The sequence below is a fragment of the Chenopodium album genome, chromosome 15 (genome assembly GCF_948465745.1).
Source record: "Chenopodium album chromosome 15, dcCheAlbu1.1, whole genome shotgun sequence".
In the NCBI taxonomy this organism is placed as follows: Eukaryota; Viridiplantae; Streptophyta; class Magnoliopsida; order Caryophyllales; family Amaranthaceae; genus Chenopodium; species Chenopodium album.
The window spans coordinates 47217266-47235393 of record NC_137848.1 but is presented as its reverse complement, the minus strand read 5'-3'; positions in this window follow the sequence as shown (position 1 = coordinate 47235393).

Sequence of the window (18128 nt, the reverse complement as noted above, 5' to 3'; positions counted from 1 at the left end):
TTAACATTTCTCATCATTTAATGGAAGCCATTGATGCATATAGTCTTAGGGATAAAATCATGTTTATGACTTTTGATAATGCAACTTCTATGACATATAGTGCGAATTTGGTTAAACCCCAATTGACCGATTTAGTATTAGATGGAGAAGCACTTCATATTAGATGCATTTGTCATGTTCTTAACTTGTGTGTGAAGGATGGAACACAAGCAATTGGTCCATTTTATCACAAAATAAGGAATGCTATTATGTTTATTAATAGCTCTAACTTGAGATATCAAGAATGGAAAGCTTTTTGCAGGCAACAAAGAAGAAAGACTATAAAAATAGCACCGGATTGTCCAACTAGGTGGAACTCCACCTATGAAATGTTGAGTCGGGCAATCGAGTACAAGGTTGATTTAACACTTTTTTATAATATGAAATTTCCACAATGTGCTTTACTAGAAGATGATTGGGCAAATTGTGAAAAATATATGCAGTTTTTACAATTACTATATAGTATGATACATTATTTTTCTTCTGTATATAATCCTTGTTCCCATTATTTTCTTAGCAATGCATATTTACTTGCACAACTTTTTGCCGAACATCGATCACAATATGACTATCATGGATATCTTCCATCTATGGAGGAAAAATAGCGTAAATATTACACTGATATTCCTGTGATTTATATTTTTGCTTCTATTTTAGATCCTATGCAAAAATATGATGGCACTTTTTTATTAATTGATATTTATTATAGTAACATGAATTTGGAAAATGATGTTGAAACTTTTAAAAATAAGGTGACTAATGAGTTTTTCTCTTTATATAGAGTTTATGAAAGTAAATATGGAACCGTATCTTGATTTGCCCCTTCTCAAACATCCAAAAACGTAAGTAAACGGGCCAAAGGTTTATTTGCACAAGCTGCTAACATGATGTCCAAGTTTTCAGGTACGGAATCATCATCAATTAGGAGAACACAAAGCGATGTTTCGGAGTTGCAAATGTACCTAAGTTACGACTTCATGAAAGACATGGACGATGAAGAGAAGTTTGGCCTCGACATCCTTAATTGGTGGAAATCACAAACCATGAAACATCCAATTTTGTCGGCAATGGCTCGTGATATTTTTGCTATCCAAGTCTCCTCCGTTGCCTCCGAAAGAGTTTTTAGTGCGTCGGGACGGGTTTTAGACGATAGAAGAACAAGACTAAAACCCGAAACACTTGAAATGTGTGTTTGGTTCAAGGATTGGTTGGATGCCGAAACTCGTTCTCAAGATCGTACTTATGCACAAAACGACGACGATGAAGAAACGTCGACTTCTTTTAGTTCTCATACTTCTCAATCAACTCAATTGGTCGATGACCTTAAACCACACGAAGACGAAGACGAACAATAATAATTACATTATTACATATTTACATTATACACTATTGTACAATTTTTGTATTATCGAACTTCGTATTCCGTATAATAAATGAAGTTATTCACCAAATATTGTACGATTTTTAATTATCATTAATTATTTGTATTATCGATTTATCATACCGGCTACCGACATATAATAAATTAAGTTATTCTTCAATTTTTTGTGTTTTCGAATTATCGCACTCGTAATTTTTTTTTTTTTTATTATATGCATTGTTGTTTTTTGCTAAATTAATAAAATTATTTTTATTTGTTTATATAAACTTAAACATAATTAGATAAATAATTTATATATCCTTAATTAAAATAAAGTTGTTCAAAACAAAATATATTAACATTAACATAAACATAAATTAATCACATTATTTATATAAAATTAAGTTGTACTAAAATATATATATATATATCGTTTTTTATTTACATTTATTATTTAAAAAAAAAAAAAGTGGCACAGTTTGGCCCACGGCTCGCCAAGCACGTGTGCCGTGCCGTGCCGTGGGCTGGGGTGTGCCAAAATTAGGCACGACACGGCCCGGCCCGCCGCGGAGCCGGCACGGCCCGTTGCCCATGTTTAATCGCAATTTAATAGGTGCTCTTCAGTATCTCGCTTTCACAAGGCCAGATATAGCCTATGCGGTACAACAGGTGTGTCTTTTTATGCATGATCCTCGAGAACCTCACTATGAAACACATTCTGCGTTATGTTCAGGGTACCATTGATCACGATTTATATCTATATCCGACTGTTTCACATCAACTGATTACTTACACTGACGCTGATTGGGGTGCTTGTCCCGACACTCGACGCTCCACTTCGGGTTATTGTTGTTACCTTGGGGACAACCTCGTTTCTTAGTCATCTAAATGTCAACATACATTATCAAAGTCGAGTGTAGAAACAGAATATCGAGGCGTCGTAAATGTTGTCTCTGAGGCATGCTGACTCTGTAATCTGTTACTTGAGTTACATTGCCCTCTTCGACAGGCTACTATTGTTTATTGTGATAATGTCTACCTTTCTAGAAACCCTATACAACACCAACACACCTAACATGTAGAGATGAATATTCACTTTGTTCGAGAAAAGGTTGTTTTAAAACAAGTACGGGTTTTGCATGTTCCTACTAGATATCAGTTCGCGGACATTTTCACTAAAGGCCTACCATGAGAATTATTTCTGGAATTTAGATCCACTTAGTGTACGTCCTCCTCCCGCTACGACTGTGGGGGTGTGATAGATATTACGTTTATGATAATATTTATCGCAGATTAGGATAGATTTAATGTATATTTTGTATCCTTATCGTTCTAGGTTTCCTAACGTGTTTAGGCCTAGTATTGTATTTTCTATATATATGATCAATGGTACACACTCTAGATTTGAGGAGTTTTCCCGAATTCTCACAGTAAAGATGAAGCTAAGGTTGTTAATGGCAGTGGAGCTCAAGATTTGGAAACCGCGATTCGGTATAGACCTGGCAAATGGGTCGTGTCGTGTTCATGTTCGGGCCATATATAAACGGGTTGGAGACCCCCTAACACTGACACGACCCATTTAATAAACGGGTCAGAAATGATGAACACGAACACGACCCGTTTAATAAACGGGTAACACGAATTTAACACGTGTAACCCGTTTATTTAAACGGGTCGTATTCGTGTAAAAACATGACCCGAGCTTTTTAGTAAATAAAACCAATTCAGCCCAAAAACTTTCATGCCCAAGTTTTTTTCCTTTGTCTGCTTTAGACTTCGTCTCCTTCAAAATTTCATTCTCTGCATCATCAAAATTTCCCCATCCCCATCAATTTTAGTTGACTAAGGCACATATTCCATCTAATTAAGACGAGATTAAGGAAATAAAGTAGTAAAAGATGAACAGATCTAAAAAAAAAAAAAACTAAAATTCATAAATAAAAAAAAGTCAAAAATTATAAACTAAAAATCGGACCTTAAATAAATGAAGAATCAACCAAGTATTTGCGTAAAATACCCGAAAGTAATTAGAACAATCCAATAATAATGGATAATTGAAAGGAAAGGAAGAATAGTAAGGAAGGATAATCATGAGAGAACTAGAGAAGTGAGGTCAGTGAGATAAAGAGTGAAATAGCTAGTGAAAGCCTTATATATGACGGCTAATGTTAGGTTAAATTAGGTTTTTCATTTTTTTGGACCATTGTAATTTTTTGGGCCACAGTAAAATTTAAGGATTTTAATCTTTTTATAGATCTTATTTCATAAGCGGGTAAACGGATCAACCTGAACACGACCCGCCTATTAAGTGGGTTGAGTCGTGTTACTTTCGTGTTAGAACTTTCAACACTAACCTGACCCGTTTAATTAGTCGAGTCGTGTCGTGTCGTGTCGTGTTGACCCGTTTAATTAAATGGGTTGAAAACCCTCAACACTAACCCGCTTTTTTTGTGTCCGGTTCGTGTCGTGTCACCTTTTACCAGCTCTAATTCGGTACTCGTATTGATAAAAATATGTTAGTTAGATAATGAACATTTATTTTATACGAATGAACATTAAACTGCATGAAAATGAATATTTAATTATTGATAAATATAAAATTATTGTAAAATATGTTAGCTAGAAAATGTTTATTTTTCTTATGATAAATGTTCATTTTTGAATGAAGGACTAGCCAACTCTGGCTGATCTCGAGACCAGCTAACAACAACTGCAAAGGTCATTAAAAGAGCTCATACGTCTAGAGCACAACACGTATGCATAGTCTAAATTTCATCATAATCAAGCATTCAATATTAAGCTTCAAGCACCTACTCTCTTGCTTAGCATTTAATACTCTCGCATTATATTAAAGGACTAATTTAGACATCGAAGGGACGTTTCTTGAACAACTCTTGAGACCAGTTAATGTGCTTTGCTGTGCAAAAAAACTTGGGCCTATAGTCAATTGGATCGAGTTTTGTCTTCAACCCACTAGACTAAAGATCTTCTTAGGTCCACATTATTTTTAGCGAAACGAGTTCATAAGTTCATTTTCACTTCTAATAATAATAAAGTGAACGCCAGTTAATTAATAGGGTTTGGTAAGTAGTAGACATCTAGCTTGACTTCTTGAGTGTGTCCCCTAGAATTAAGATAGCATTTAATGGTTATTACCTACACCCCACTATAGGTAGTACTTAGGGATGTCAGTGGGGCGGGTCAAGTAGGAGACCCGCCCCATCCCTGCCCCGATGGGGCGGGGATGGGTCTAGGTTTGGCGGGTGGCGGGGCGGGGATGGGGATAAAAACCATACCCGCCACGGGTGGTGGGGTGGGGGTGGATCTTAAGCCATACCCGCCTCATACCCGCCCCGTTTGACCCGCCCCGTACTCGCCCCGCCTGACCCGCCTCATACCCGCCCCGCTCCACCTTATACCCACCCATACTTATTTAAAAATAAAATTATAATACAATAATAAAAAAAAAATACTATACTGTACAATACTGAAGTTTCTAGAAATGAAGCTAAATTACTTATTGTAGATATTTTCACTCATTCACTTCTCTCTCAAATAAACCCTAAAGCATAACACTACTCTAACCCACACAAAATACAAGCAGCCGCCCCACCTATACTGAAATTTCTAGAGAAGATGAAGATCTATTCTGAAATCTGAAGCTGCTCCTCCACATTGTTCTTCCTACTCTTCGGTATGTACTCTCTTTCTTTCTCTCTTTTTATTTGAGTTTTGATTCTATTTTCCCTAATATTTTTTTTCCTTTACATTAAAAAAATGACAAATAATTTGACAAATTAACTAAGAAATCAACCAAATTATACATTGTTTGAAACTATATTGTACATGAATACATGTATCTTAGTTTCTACAAAAATACGAAGTAGTTATATGTTAGCTTAAATGCATGTTCTGAACATCCAATTAACTTACTGCATAAGTGCCTAAATAATTACTTGTATATGTTGACTATTTGATTAGAGCTATTATTTCATGATTTTGCAGACTTTGGAGAATTTAAAGAGGATAAAGAATTGAAGGAAGAATATGAATCTTGGGATGTCAAAACTGGAACAAATTTGAAGATGTACTAACTGATTCATAGTTTCATAAATTTCTATTATGTAATTTAATATTTAATTTGTTGTAGTTTTTTATACAAATTAAATTTTGATATTTGGGCTACACTTTACAGATTCATAGCTAAATTATATTATTTGTGGTGGGTTTGTGGCGGGGACTAGGTGGGGCTGAGGTGGAGATTAGGTGGGGATGGATATCCACGTGGGGGTGGGGCGGGGGTGGTTTTAGGGTCAGACCCGCCGGGGCGGGGATGAGGATAAATATCAGACCCGCCGTGGGGATGGGGATGGGGATGGGGATGAAACTATGAGGCGGGGATGGGGATGGGAATGCCAAAACCCGCCCCGCCCCGCCCCGTTGACATCCCTAGTAGTACTACCTACACCCCCCCTCTTTTTCATGTAACTAATTAACTACTATCATGTTGAACAAAAAAAAATTACCCACATTTTCTCTCTCCTCAAATTGTACCTACTAGTCTACAACCACATTTTCTCCCTCCTCAAAATTTTACCCACTTTTCACTTCACTTTCTCTCTCTTAAACTACCAAAATCACTCAAATTTCCCTTAAAAAAAATCAAAATTCGCTTAGATTTCAATTAAAATATCAGATTTAAAAGATGAAATCACAAAATCTTAGGAAATTTCATCAAAAGAAAGGTCAAAAATCAAATTGTAAGTTATTTTTGTTCAATTATTGAAGAAAAAAAAGTTGCAAACCCTAACTTTTTGCTTTGTTTTTTCAGCTATTTTCTCTACATATATTAAATTTCAGTAGTAGTAGTAGTTCATGATTCTTATAATTTTTATCATAATAATGATTTGTTATGCTTATGATAGAATGATGTTTGGTATTATCTATTTTAAATTGATTGAACTTGTGGTGTGTGTTATTAACTTGTAAAATTATTGGACCAATAAAAAAAAATACAGTTCAATTGCCCTAATATATTGGACAATTTGAGCTATTTTGTAGAATCATATAAATGTAAATTTAGTTCGTATTGGATTTTTTTTATGAATGTTCGTTTTCATTTTGATAAATGTTCATTTATATATTAGTATATTTCATTCACATTTTAATAGATTATCATTAGAATTCTTCATAGATTTAATAAGAAATTTCAATTAGAGTTTGTGATTTTTAATATTTTTAATGCAAGTGATCCTTAAAATAACTATTAAATAATGTTATAAGAATTTCCCATAATTTAATTAAAAATTTTATTCGGTGAATTTTGGCTAAGCTAGTACATTTTATCTATCGTAAATGTTCATTTTAGGTGGACTTTATGTTCATTTGTAGAAGGATTAATATTCAAATTATAATTGCCAAAAAATATTCAAATTATAATAAATAAAAATAAAGACAAGTTATCAATTTGATTTATGAAATTGAACCATCAATTATCATTTATTATTACTTATTTTGTCACTAAAAACTGTTATATGACGAATTTTGGCTAGTAAATTTTAATCTATCTACCGTAAATGTTTGTTTTAGATGCAAAAAAGATCATTTTAGATGGAATTCATGTTCATTTATGATCATTTTCATATTAATGTATGTTCATATACATGTTCATTTTTGTTGCATTACATGTTCATTCTCATATTAAAAGATGTTCATTTGCAATTTAATACAATATTAATTTTTATATCTAAACATATTCATTTAGTCTATACTTGTATTGAAGATGTTCATTAGACTTTTGGTAGATGTTCATTTTATGTTGAAAGATGTTCATTTTATGTTGACAGATGTTCATATAGATTACAATACTTGTTCATTATCATATTGAACTATGTTCATTTTCTAGCAATGCGTTCATCTTTGGTTTTGTAAATATTTATTTAATTGTACTGTTTTATTTAGAGTATATATATTTTGATTGTTACTAACATTTTTTTACAGTATTTTTTATCTCATTATACAGGATAATGAAATTAAAAGAAAAAAAAAAAGTTGAAGACGATTATGTATATATTGAGGAAAGATATGTATAAATTAAAGGAAAACGCACAAGCATCATAAGAGTAAAAAGGATATAACCATATGACAAGAATGAAGATTTTATATACTTTTATTTATACCAAAAGTATAGATTGAAATACTATAATCATTTTGTAAGGCACATAAATATGATATGTATATTTTTTAAGTTTAAGATTTTCACATTTTTTTTTTATTCTTTCAAACTTAAGCATGTGTACATTTGAAAAGTTAAAAGAGTTCCTTTTTATGCTTAAAAAACAATGAGTATATATTGATTTAAAATGATATTATGATTGTAATTAATTAGTTTGATTCTACATTGAAATAATTTTTTTTTTCAAACAAAGCCTATTCATTTAACTAAATAATAAGAAAAATTAATAAGAAAAACTATCTAAAAATAAAATGAAAAGAAAAATCTATAATATAATTATAGAGTAAGTGAATGAGAAGCCTTTAAAACCTCAATCCTCAATTCTCATGCACTCCCTTTATTTATTTATTTATTTTTCCTTTTTTTTTTTTTGCACTATCCTCTAAATAACTTCCATTTAAAAAATAAAAAAATCCAAATAACCTCCACTTCTACTATTTTTATTTTTTTTCCCTATTTTTGTGCAACAAGCCAACAGTGTGACTGTTTGCAAAAGAACAAACCCCTATATTACTGACGGAGTAACCCTTATAATACTAATGGATAACAATTATAACGTTGAATGGCGGCCAAACGGGTAACCCTTATAACATTTATAGAGTAACTTTCATAATAGCTAGCTACACGGGTGTATCCAGCCTCATATTAGAGTTGGTTACTACTCCGTATATCACAATCAACTTTACGTATTTAAAATATTTTTTTTTATTAGATCTTTGTAATATCTTTCTATAAAATATATATCCCGTGCATTTTGCACGGGTACACTCTATTATATACTAATTTGAATATAGCACGTCGTATTAACACGATTAAACATTTAATGTTACAAAATTGAACATTTAATGATACAAAATTGAACATTTATATATATAAAAATGAACATTTTATATGTAAATCAGATTCTGAAAATTATACGATGACGCCATTATGATAGAACGGGGTGCAGGTAGAGCTACCTACGTAGGGGTTTAGGTAAAAATTTGTAGATAGCATTTGCAACCAAATGAGATGCATTAAGGCCTCAAAGTTTTAGGGGCCAAAAAATTCTGGAATGCATCTAATATTAATGCAACGTTTCAGTCAATATCATAGCAGAGCTGCTATAACATTCAATTTTTGTCCAGAAAACCATTGTTAAAAAAAAAAAAAAAAAAAACAAAACAAAAAAAAACAAAACTACTCAATCATACATAAATTCCTAGTTGTAAACTTGTTTAGCTCCTGCGTGGACTACTTAATGAATATAATTTTCGAACCTTGTAGCTTTACTAGTTGATTGTTGGTGCAGTGGTGATTAAGGCTACACTAAATAGGAAGGATCTCGTGTTCGATCCTCTGCAACAACAATTGAAAGGGGATTGGAAACTAACCACTCAGAATTGAGCCCTTAATTTGAATTAGCCCAAAAAATGAACTGGATGGGAAAAAGAAAAAAAAATAAAAAAGCTAATGGGCTATTGGTGTTCTAGTGCCCCTAGACTTCTTATGTATTGCTACTTCTTTTAATCGCGCTCATGGGTGAAAATTCTATATTAGTCGTTTGAAATGTGACTACCATAATCAATCAATAATTCAATACATAATCTATATAATGTATACTAAAATAACAACCGCTGACATCATCTTAGACACATGTCAAGTTGTTATAAAATTTTTTCTCTCCAAAATTATACATGATCACATTATGTTATAAATTTTATTTTATTTAATTAAAAGTTTGATTAGCTATATACTTTTTTATTATTATTAGTATCAGTATATTAAAATCAATCTAAATAATTTAATTGATCTTCCTTAATACCCCTTTCATCATTCAATTTTTCTAAAAGCTCTATATGTTTTAAAAAAATATTTGATGTATGTATTATTAATTTTGGGATTTTTTATAATTTTGATGTAAGAAAATGAACAAATTTAAAATATTTAATTTGTTTGAATTGTGCATCGCACGAGACTAATCTAGTAATTTATCTATAACTATACTAAAACAAAGGAAACTAAAAAAATAGTTCCACGTGTCACCTAGATATTAAAAATATTCCCGCCTTTTCTCGCTATTCTAAATAAAGCAATTAGTTCACCAAATTTTTAAAACCTTTTATTTCCTATAAATCATAAGCATAAAATTCGTATATTATAATATAATAAAAATGTCACATTTCGTATATTAAAATAAAAATAATTGATCTTATTTAATGTTGTTGCCAATAAAATATAAATCTATTGATCTTATGTGATACAATTTTTGTCTAAAAAGTTTTATACCTAAGAGTTTAGGAAATAAAAGGTCTTTAAAAAAATATATATGCCATTTTTTTTTAGTTTATTTTCATGTCATATTTTATTGGCACTCTTATGAGCACAATGATCTACTGCAAAAAAATACTAAATCAATTAGTATTGGCATATATATATATTACCTCCTTTTCAATTAAAAATAAAAATAAAATAAAATAAAAAAATAAATAAAAATAAAAAAACATTGATGGGAAAGTTATACATTGCATGGACAAGCTATGTTATTTTTCGTTAATCATCAATCAAGCTATTTCCAAAGTACGACATTTATAACCTACACATGGCCATGCCACTACCAATAAAATGCAAACATTTTTCAGAAATAACAAACAATGATGAAAATGAACTTATTATGAACAAAATGATCTTATTCAAAATATCAAAAATTTATAAGACACAAACTCACAATTTTATATTTTATTGCGTAAGATTTTTATGAAATAAACTAAAAATAAGGCAATTAGCTCACTAAATTTCTAAAAAAACCTTTTACTTCCTATAAATCTTATGCATAAAACTTGTCTATTATAATTTCATAAAATATCATAGTTATTATACTAGAATAAAAATATTTAATCTTATATAATATTTTTGACAACAAAATATAAGTTATTGATTTTATATGATACAATTTTTGTCTAAAAAGATGAAAATATATATTTGAAAATATTTTCCTTGAGTATTCACTTTACCAAAGTTAGCACATATACATGATACAAGCTAAGCCTCAAATTAGACATGATGGATAGGATATAAATAGGTTATAACTAATGAATGCTTTGACTAGAAAATACACACTAAGGCCCCGTTCACTTCACCTTATTTTTGCTGAACTGAAATTATTTTTACTGAAACAAAATTATATTTGCTAAAATTAAATTATTTTAACTGAACTTAAATTAATTTTACTAAACTGAAATTATTTTTGCTAAACTGAAATTATTTTTACTAATTTTTCTATCATAATTCTTCTTTAAGATAACTGAATTTTACTGAACTGAACTTATTTTTACTGGACTGAAATTATTTTTACTGAAATGAACTTATTTTTACTAAACTAAAATTATTTTTACTTAATATTATTTTTGTAACTTGTAGACACCCAAATGTGTCTCCCAAAATCAAACCCAGTGATGAATACCTTTCACGTCATTTGATTATCGAACGAAGTGCAAGTATGAAAAGTCTAGTGATGCGGTTGTTTTTATTAAAATATCTCTCTTTCTATTTTTGTAAATATTTTTTTATACTCTATTTATGAAAATAGCCAGCCCAATTTAGTTTGGTCCATGATAAGGGTCCAATAATAGTGTAGTTGGATCGGGCTCGAAAATAGCTTTTCAACAATATATTATAAGCCCAATTCCGATGAATAATGAGGAAGTTATGGCCTAAATATTAAATTGGGCTCGAAATGAATTTTATATGCGGCCCAATGATCTAGAGGAGCGCCTATTAATTATTATTCCTAAAGTTGTTAGGATTGATTTTAAACTTCTAGAATATCTAGAAGGTTCTTTTAAATTCTAATAGAATTAGGATTAATAATTATTATTTTAAAGAGTGTTATTTGGAATAAAATAAGTGTTTTATGATAAATCTGATCTTAAACTGTTTAACGCGGATTCTAATTACTTAATTATATTAGGAAAAGGATTCCGTACAAAGCGCGTTTTATCTTTTAATTATCGCCAGACGACAGAACCAATTTTATTCCGATTCGAATTCTTACTCTTTCTATCGGTTTTCAAACTGTTTTCTTATAAATAGGGTCCTAGACCTCCGTTTTCAAATCACCCAGAATTCTCTAATTCTCTCTCTTCTCTCTCTTAAGCAATAGCCTATTCTTTCTCTCTCTAGTTTTCTAAAACTAGCTTTTTCACAAACACCATACCGCATACATTAGTTCTAGACACACCTAGCCAAGTTCGAAGTTGCCTTCGCCCTAGACGTGAAAGGTTGTTAATTTCTAAGGGTTTGGTCCCAAATCCCTATTTCAATTATTTATTTTAATTGTTTGATTCATTATTTTCCTTGAAGTTACTAACGTGTGTATTTTGTTATTAGAAAGAGATACGAGGCATCCAAGTAAGTAATTTAATTGTTATTATTTTGATATAGAAATCATGCTTTGATTGTTTTGATTCCTAGTATCATGTTTAGGGTAATAACTAATATTTCTAATATCATGCATGTTTCTATGATGCTTCCTATTCTTTCTTTATATCATGTTAGTATCATGTTAGGGTTAAAGATTTGATCTTTAATGTTTAGTGACATGCTAGGATTTGTTATTAATCTTGTTAGTATCATGCCTAGGATCTTGCTAATATTATTATGCTTTATTGAGATTATTAAGATGATGATTTTTTTATGTTGCTTGATATTATTATTTTTATTGCTTGATCACGCCTTTTATGCATGATTAAAGGGAATTTGTACTTGTAATCACGCTTAATAAGATAATTAATAATCTTATTTAGGTTAATATGATTATAATTCAAGTGATCGTCAATAATAGATTTGCTTGTGCATTAAATTCAACCAACATAGATTAAACAGGTTTAAGGTTAATATATTGATTGTATGTTAGTTAGAAAGCGCACATGAATATGAAAAGAATAAAGTAGAGGCCTATTTTTAAGGCAGGTTCAATCTCTTTTAGGTTGGATTTGTACCTTCATCCCCGAATATCCAGTCATGGTTCCAGACCACTATGGAGTTAGCGATCTCATGGATCGTGAAGAGGTGTAACCTTCACCCTGTGAACGGTTTACAAGTTCCTAAAACTTGTTGGCGACTCTTTTACTCTAGTTTTCTTCTTTTTGGACGCCACCATGCTTAACTGTATGATCACAATGGGACTCAAGTGTGGGATGCTTGAAATATTCCCTACACCCCTAAAAATAACATATACACTATATTGAATGCACTTGATGCCATGATGGTAACTTTTTGATAAAACTCTTACCATGCATAGCAGAATTAGACTTATTAGAGTAAGAAGAAATGTATATCATATTGATCTTATATAATATAATATTTTGCCAAAAAAATATAAATTTAATTGATATTATGTGATACAGTTTTGGTCTAAAAAATTTAACCGCATATATATGTACATAATAGTTTATTATTATTCTTAAATAATAAAATCATCATATTAAGTAAAACTATAAAAAGTAAACATCATTACACATGTAATAACATGCATAAACAAAAATATAAAGATGAAATTTTTTTTGGGAAATATTTCTTTGAGTATTCACTTTACCAAAAGTTGACATATATACCTGATACAAGCTTGAAGGTAGACGTGACGAATAGAATACAACTAGTTTAAGGCCCGTGCCATGCACAGTAAGTCTAATTTTTTTAAGAAAATTAATTATATCCAACAAATAAAATTTGATAAAACATACAAACCAAATATATAAAAAGTATATATTAATAGGCAAAGCAAAAAATTATCTAAAAATGGATTTTTTAGGTTGCCCAAACCCGAGAATTTTTCAGCCGGGAATTGGTTTGGTCAGATCTAGTGGTCATATTAGTAAATACTCATTAATAAATTTATTTTTAATAAATATCAAAAGCCAATCATACAGCAAACTAAAATCTTCTTTGTAAAAAAAAAAAAAAAAAATTTGTCAAAAATAAAACGACCTTTGGGCGGTCTTCTAAAAATAAAACGACCTTTTGATTATTTAAAATAAAATGACCTTTGATGGACATCTTCCTAAAATAGAATAAAAAAAACCAGTAACCTGTTTTAAAGGTTACACCCAGACATGTGTCATATTGTGATAGGTTAGAATTAAAATTCTAATTTTTTTTTTTAAAAAACTGATTTTTAATTTAAAGAATTCTTTCTCCATCCTCCCTTCCCCTCACTGTCAGTCATCTTCCTCCCGTAACCCACCGTAACACCGACCCCATCACAACATATCTTTCCCCCTCTCACCCCTCGACCACCCGCCACCACGGAACCCACCCTACAGCCACCCCATCCCCCTTGAAACCACCACAAACCCTCCTCATCTACACCATACATCCCGAAACAACCTCAAAACTCCTCTCACCTACCCCCCCCCCCCACATCTTGAAATAACCCCTTTAACCAAGCCCATAATTTAAACCACGAATCGTTGAACTCCTCGCGAAAAAGGGTGGGGTGGCCGTGATTTTGATGGGTTTCGAGGGTTTATAGTTTAGTTGTTGGCGGTTTACGGGACAGAGACTAAAGGATTGAGTTTATAGATGGGTTTCGGGCGGTCAAGGGAAATAATGCGGCGGCAAGGTGAAGGTGAAGGTGAAGGTGAAGATGAAGGGTGGATTAGGGGTTTGCCGACATGGACAACGGTGGGTCAGTGGGGGTTAAGTTGGTTCCGGCGACGATAGTGGGGGTGGGTACTGGGGATTCGTGGGCCGAGGCCTGGTGGTTAGGGGCTTTTTTTTAGTTTATTTCATTTTTGTAAAAAAGACTAATGTAAATTTTTTAAAAAGCTATCAATCGCATTGTGACATGTGTCACTATAACCTATTGAACAGGTTATCAACTGGTCACAACCAGTCACGTTCTATTATGGGAAGATATCCATCAAAGGTCATTTTATTTTGGAATAATCAAAAGGTCATTTTATTTTTGAAAGACCGCCTAAAGGTCATTTTAATTTTGACAATTTTTCCAAAAAAAAAAAAACTAAAATCTTCACTAAAATCATTAGCAAAAGTGCAAATATACACAAAATTACAAATACTATATCCCCTTTATATCTACAAATTCATTTGTCAAACACAACTTTTATTTTATAGCTATACACCTATACTATACTGTATAAATCCTTAATTTGTGATAATATGTACGTATAATAGTTAAATTTCAAAAACAAAATTGTAATTAACTTAAATATATATTTATATTAAATTGAAATAAAATATTAGCTAGTTGAGGTATATATAAAAAATAAAAAATAAAATTAAGTGATGTTTTAAAGTAATTCCTATAACTTCTATTATATGAATCAATTTATTATTACTTTTTTGGCAAAATCTAATAATACTCCATTTAAAAGATAATTAAAAAGGAGTCAAAATAATTATTTAGGTAAATGTATATAGAATAATTATGAACCCCAAATAAAAAAGAATATATATTTGTCATAAAGATAATATAAAAGGTTTGGAATGATATTATTATAGAATCAAATATTAACAAAAAAAAAGGTTAAAAAGGAAGAGGAGTTTTGAAGGGTTAATTTATATTTTGAAGATTGATAATATTAAAAAAAAAATAATCTCATTTATTAAATTTAGGATATAAAAAAAATATATATAATATAATATATATTGTTGTTATAGACATATATCTTATAATGTAATATTATTAATATTTTATGATACATTAAGGGATATTATTAAGGATATATACATCTAGTTTTTTTTGCTATATATTATTATTAAGGGTGGTTAAATTTTAAGTTAAGTATATTTACATGTTTCCTTTTTTGAAAGGATATATCAATCTTTTACATAAATATAACAATAATTACTTACTCTATATTCTAGAAGATTGTTATATTTTAGTAAAAAGATATGTTTATTAAATAAAAGTTTTTGTAAAAAAAATTAAAAAAAAAAATTACTAAGGGCACACTAGGAGATGACAAGTGTTATAACTGGTGTGTCTTTTAGTGTATATAACTAGCATAGCACCCGTGCGATGCACGACTTACAAATATTATTACTTATATTCATTTCACCAAATTTTAAAATAAAACGATTTAATAAGTAATAATGAATTTATTTACATAGATGTCTTAATCATGCATTTTTAACCTCTTAAAATAATGATATCTACTTTAAAGACAACTTTTTTATTCTTAAATTGAATGTAAAGTTTTTAACTATAATTCAACTCAATCAATGAACTACTGATAATCAATCCCTACATTAAGTCATTTTTTTTTCTCATTTCTACTTGAGTCACTGACCACCTCATTTTAAAAATGATTTAACTCTATTTACTAACTCAACATATACAACGCTTTTTTTGTGTGACTGGCACGATTGACACACGCCAAAACATGAGTAACCCCTAACCGAGTAACCCCAAACTAACCAAGTGACCCTTGACTGATCGAATAACCCTTGACCAAGTAACCCCTGACCGACCTATTAACCCCTGATCAAGTAATCTCGGCCACACAGTGTAGCCAATGCAACCAAATATGAAACTTTGTGAACTCAATATATGCTTGGAAAAATAATTTCTATTATAAAACAACATGATCATTGTATTAATATTATATTTCGTATATCACAAATAATGTCATATCTTTTTTTTCTATGACCTCTAAAACACTTGAAATTTAACATGTAACTTCTAAAAAAAAGAATTTTTATATTTACATATAGCATGAATATAGTCACATCTTTTTATAGACATTTGATATGTTTATCACAATTTTTTGTATGCGACGGGGTTACTCGAGTTACTCGGTCAGGGGTTACTCAAGTGACTCGGTCAGGGGTTACTCGAGTTACTCCTGACCGAGTAACTCCTCATGTAACCCCTGACCGAGTTTTTTCTCAAGTAACCCCTGACCGAGTAACCCTTCGAGTAATCCATGACCGAACCCCTCAAGTAACCCTTAACTGAGTAACCCCTCAAGTTACCCCTAACTCCTTAAATAACCTTTAACCAAATTACTCGAGTATGTAACCCCTGACCGAACTCTTTAAATAATCCTGACCTAATAACTCAAGTAACCCCTAACCGAGTAACTCGAGTAACTCATGACCGAGTAACCCTCGACTAACCCCTCAAGTAACCCTAGAACCGAGTGAACCCCTCGAGTAACCCCTGTCCGAACTCCTCAAGTAACCCCTAACCGAGTAACTCGAGTAACCCCTGACCGAATAACTAGGGTAACCTCTAACAAAATAACTCGGGTAACCCCTGTCACACGGTGTGGGCTATTGCACCAAAAAGTTGTAGTTTTATTATGTATGTAAATATTAGTTCTCATATTTTTCTTTCCCTAGTGGAGAATTAAAAAATATGAAATTATCTTGTCTCATCACCTACTAAATTTTATAACATGATGAATCAACCTCATCACCACACACATATTGCATCTTCCACATCCAAAAATTTGCACATCTAAAAATCTGAAAAGCCACTGCTTAGTATATTTTTTTTTTCAAAAATTGTAACCTTTAGCTATATATGACTTTAGAAGGATGCGTAGGCTTGCCCTTAATTGTTTGATTAATTGTCTTTTTTTTTTAAATTATTATTATTATTATTATATGTAATCATTTGATATTTTTACTGCACATACAAGTATATAATAAGGAAAAAAAAATTATATGTACACAGATATAAGAGAAGTAAAAAAAAAAAATGCATATTACTCTTATATATTACTCGTGACGACATATACAAAATATAGAATGCATTTTCTATGCGGCTGGCACACCGTGTGGCCGCTTGTAAAAAGAAATAGTAATGCCTATGACACCGACAAGTTAACCCCTATTATACTAACAGATTAGAGTAGCCCCTTATTATACTTATCGAGTAACTCTTAAATAATTAACAAATAAAGTATCCCCTACAACACTTACAGTAACCATTATAACACTTACTAATAATAAGTAAGCCCTATATTTTCCTCAAAAAAAAAAAAGTAAGCCCTATATCACTAATTGAGTGACCCCTACAACACTAACTGAGTAACCCTATGGTGGCTGCCCACATTGATGAATAACTAACACAATCAAACTTTGCATACATGTCGATGCAATAGTTTGACTTAGTTTTTATGTAATTAAATATCAATAAAAATTATATTCTTGCTTAATTATAAAACCTTACATCAATATCTATTTAACAACTAAAAATGATAAAATATGAATTTATTACATTTATAAAAAAAAAAAGTAAAATAGATAAACTACAATCAATGTTAATATTATAGATAGTGAAAAAAAAGTCTAACGTGTCTTATAATAGAAAGAATGAAGTAAAAATTAGTGTCGACCTCTGTATTTAAAAATGAGAATTATAGTTTATAGAGAATTATATATCAATCAACTTTTTTACAATTTATAGATGTTATGCATGAGTGTGTTGTGACTTTAGTTGTCGAATAAATGGTTTGTTTATAGATTTAGCAAAAGTTTAAA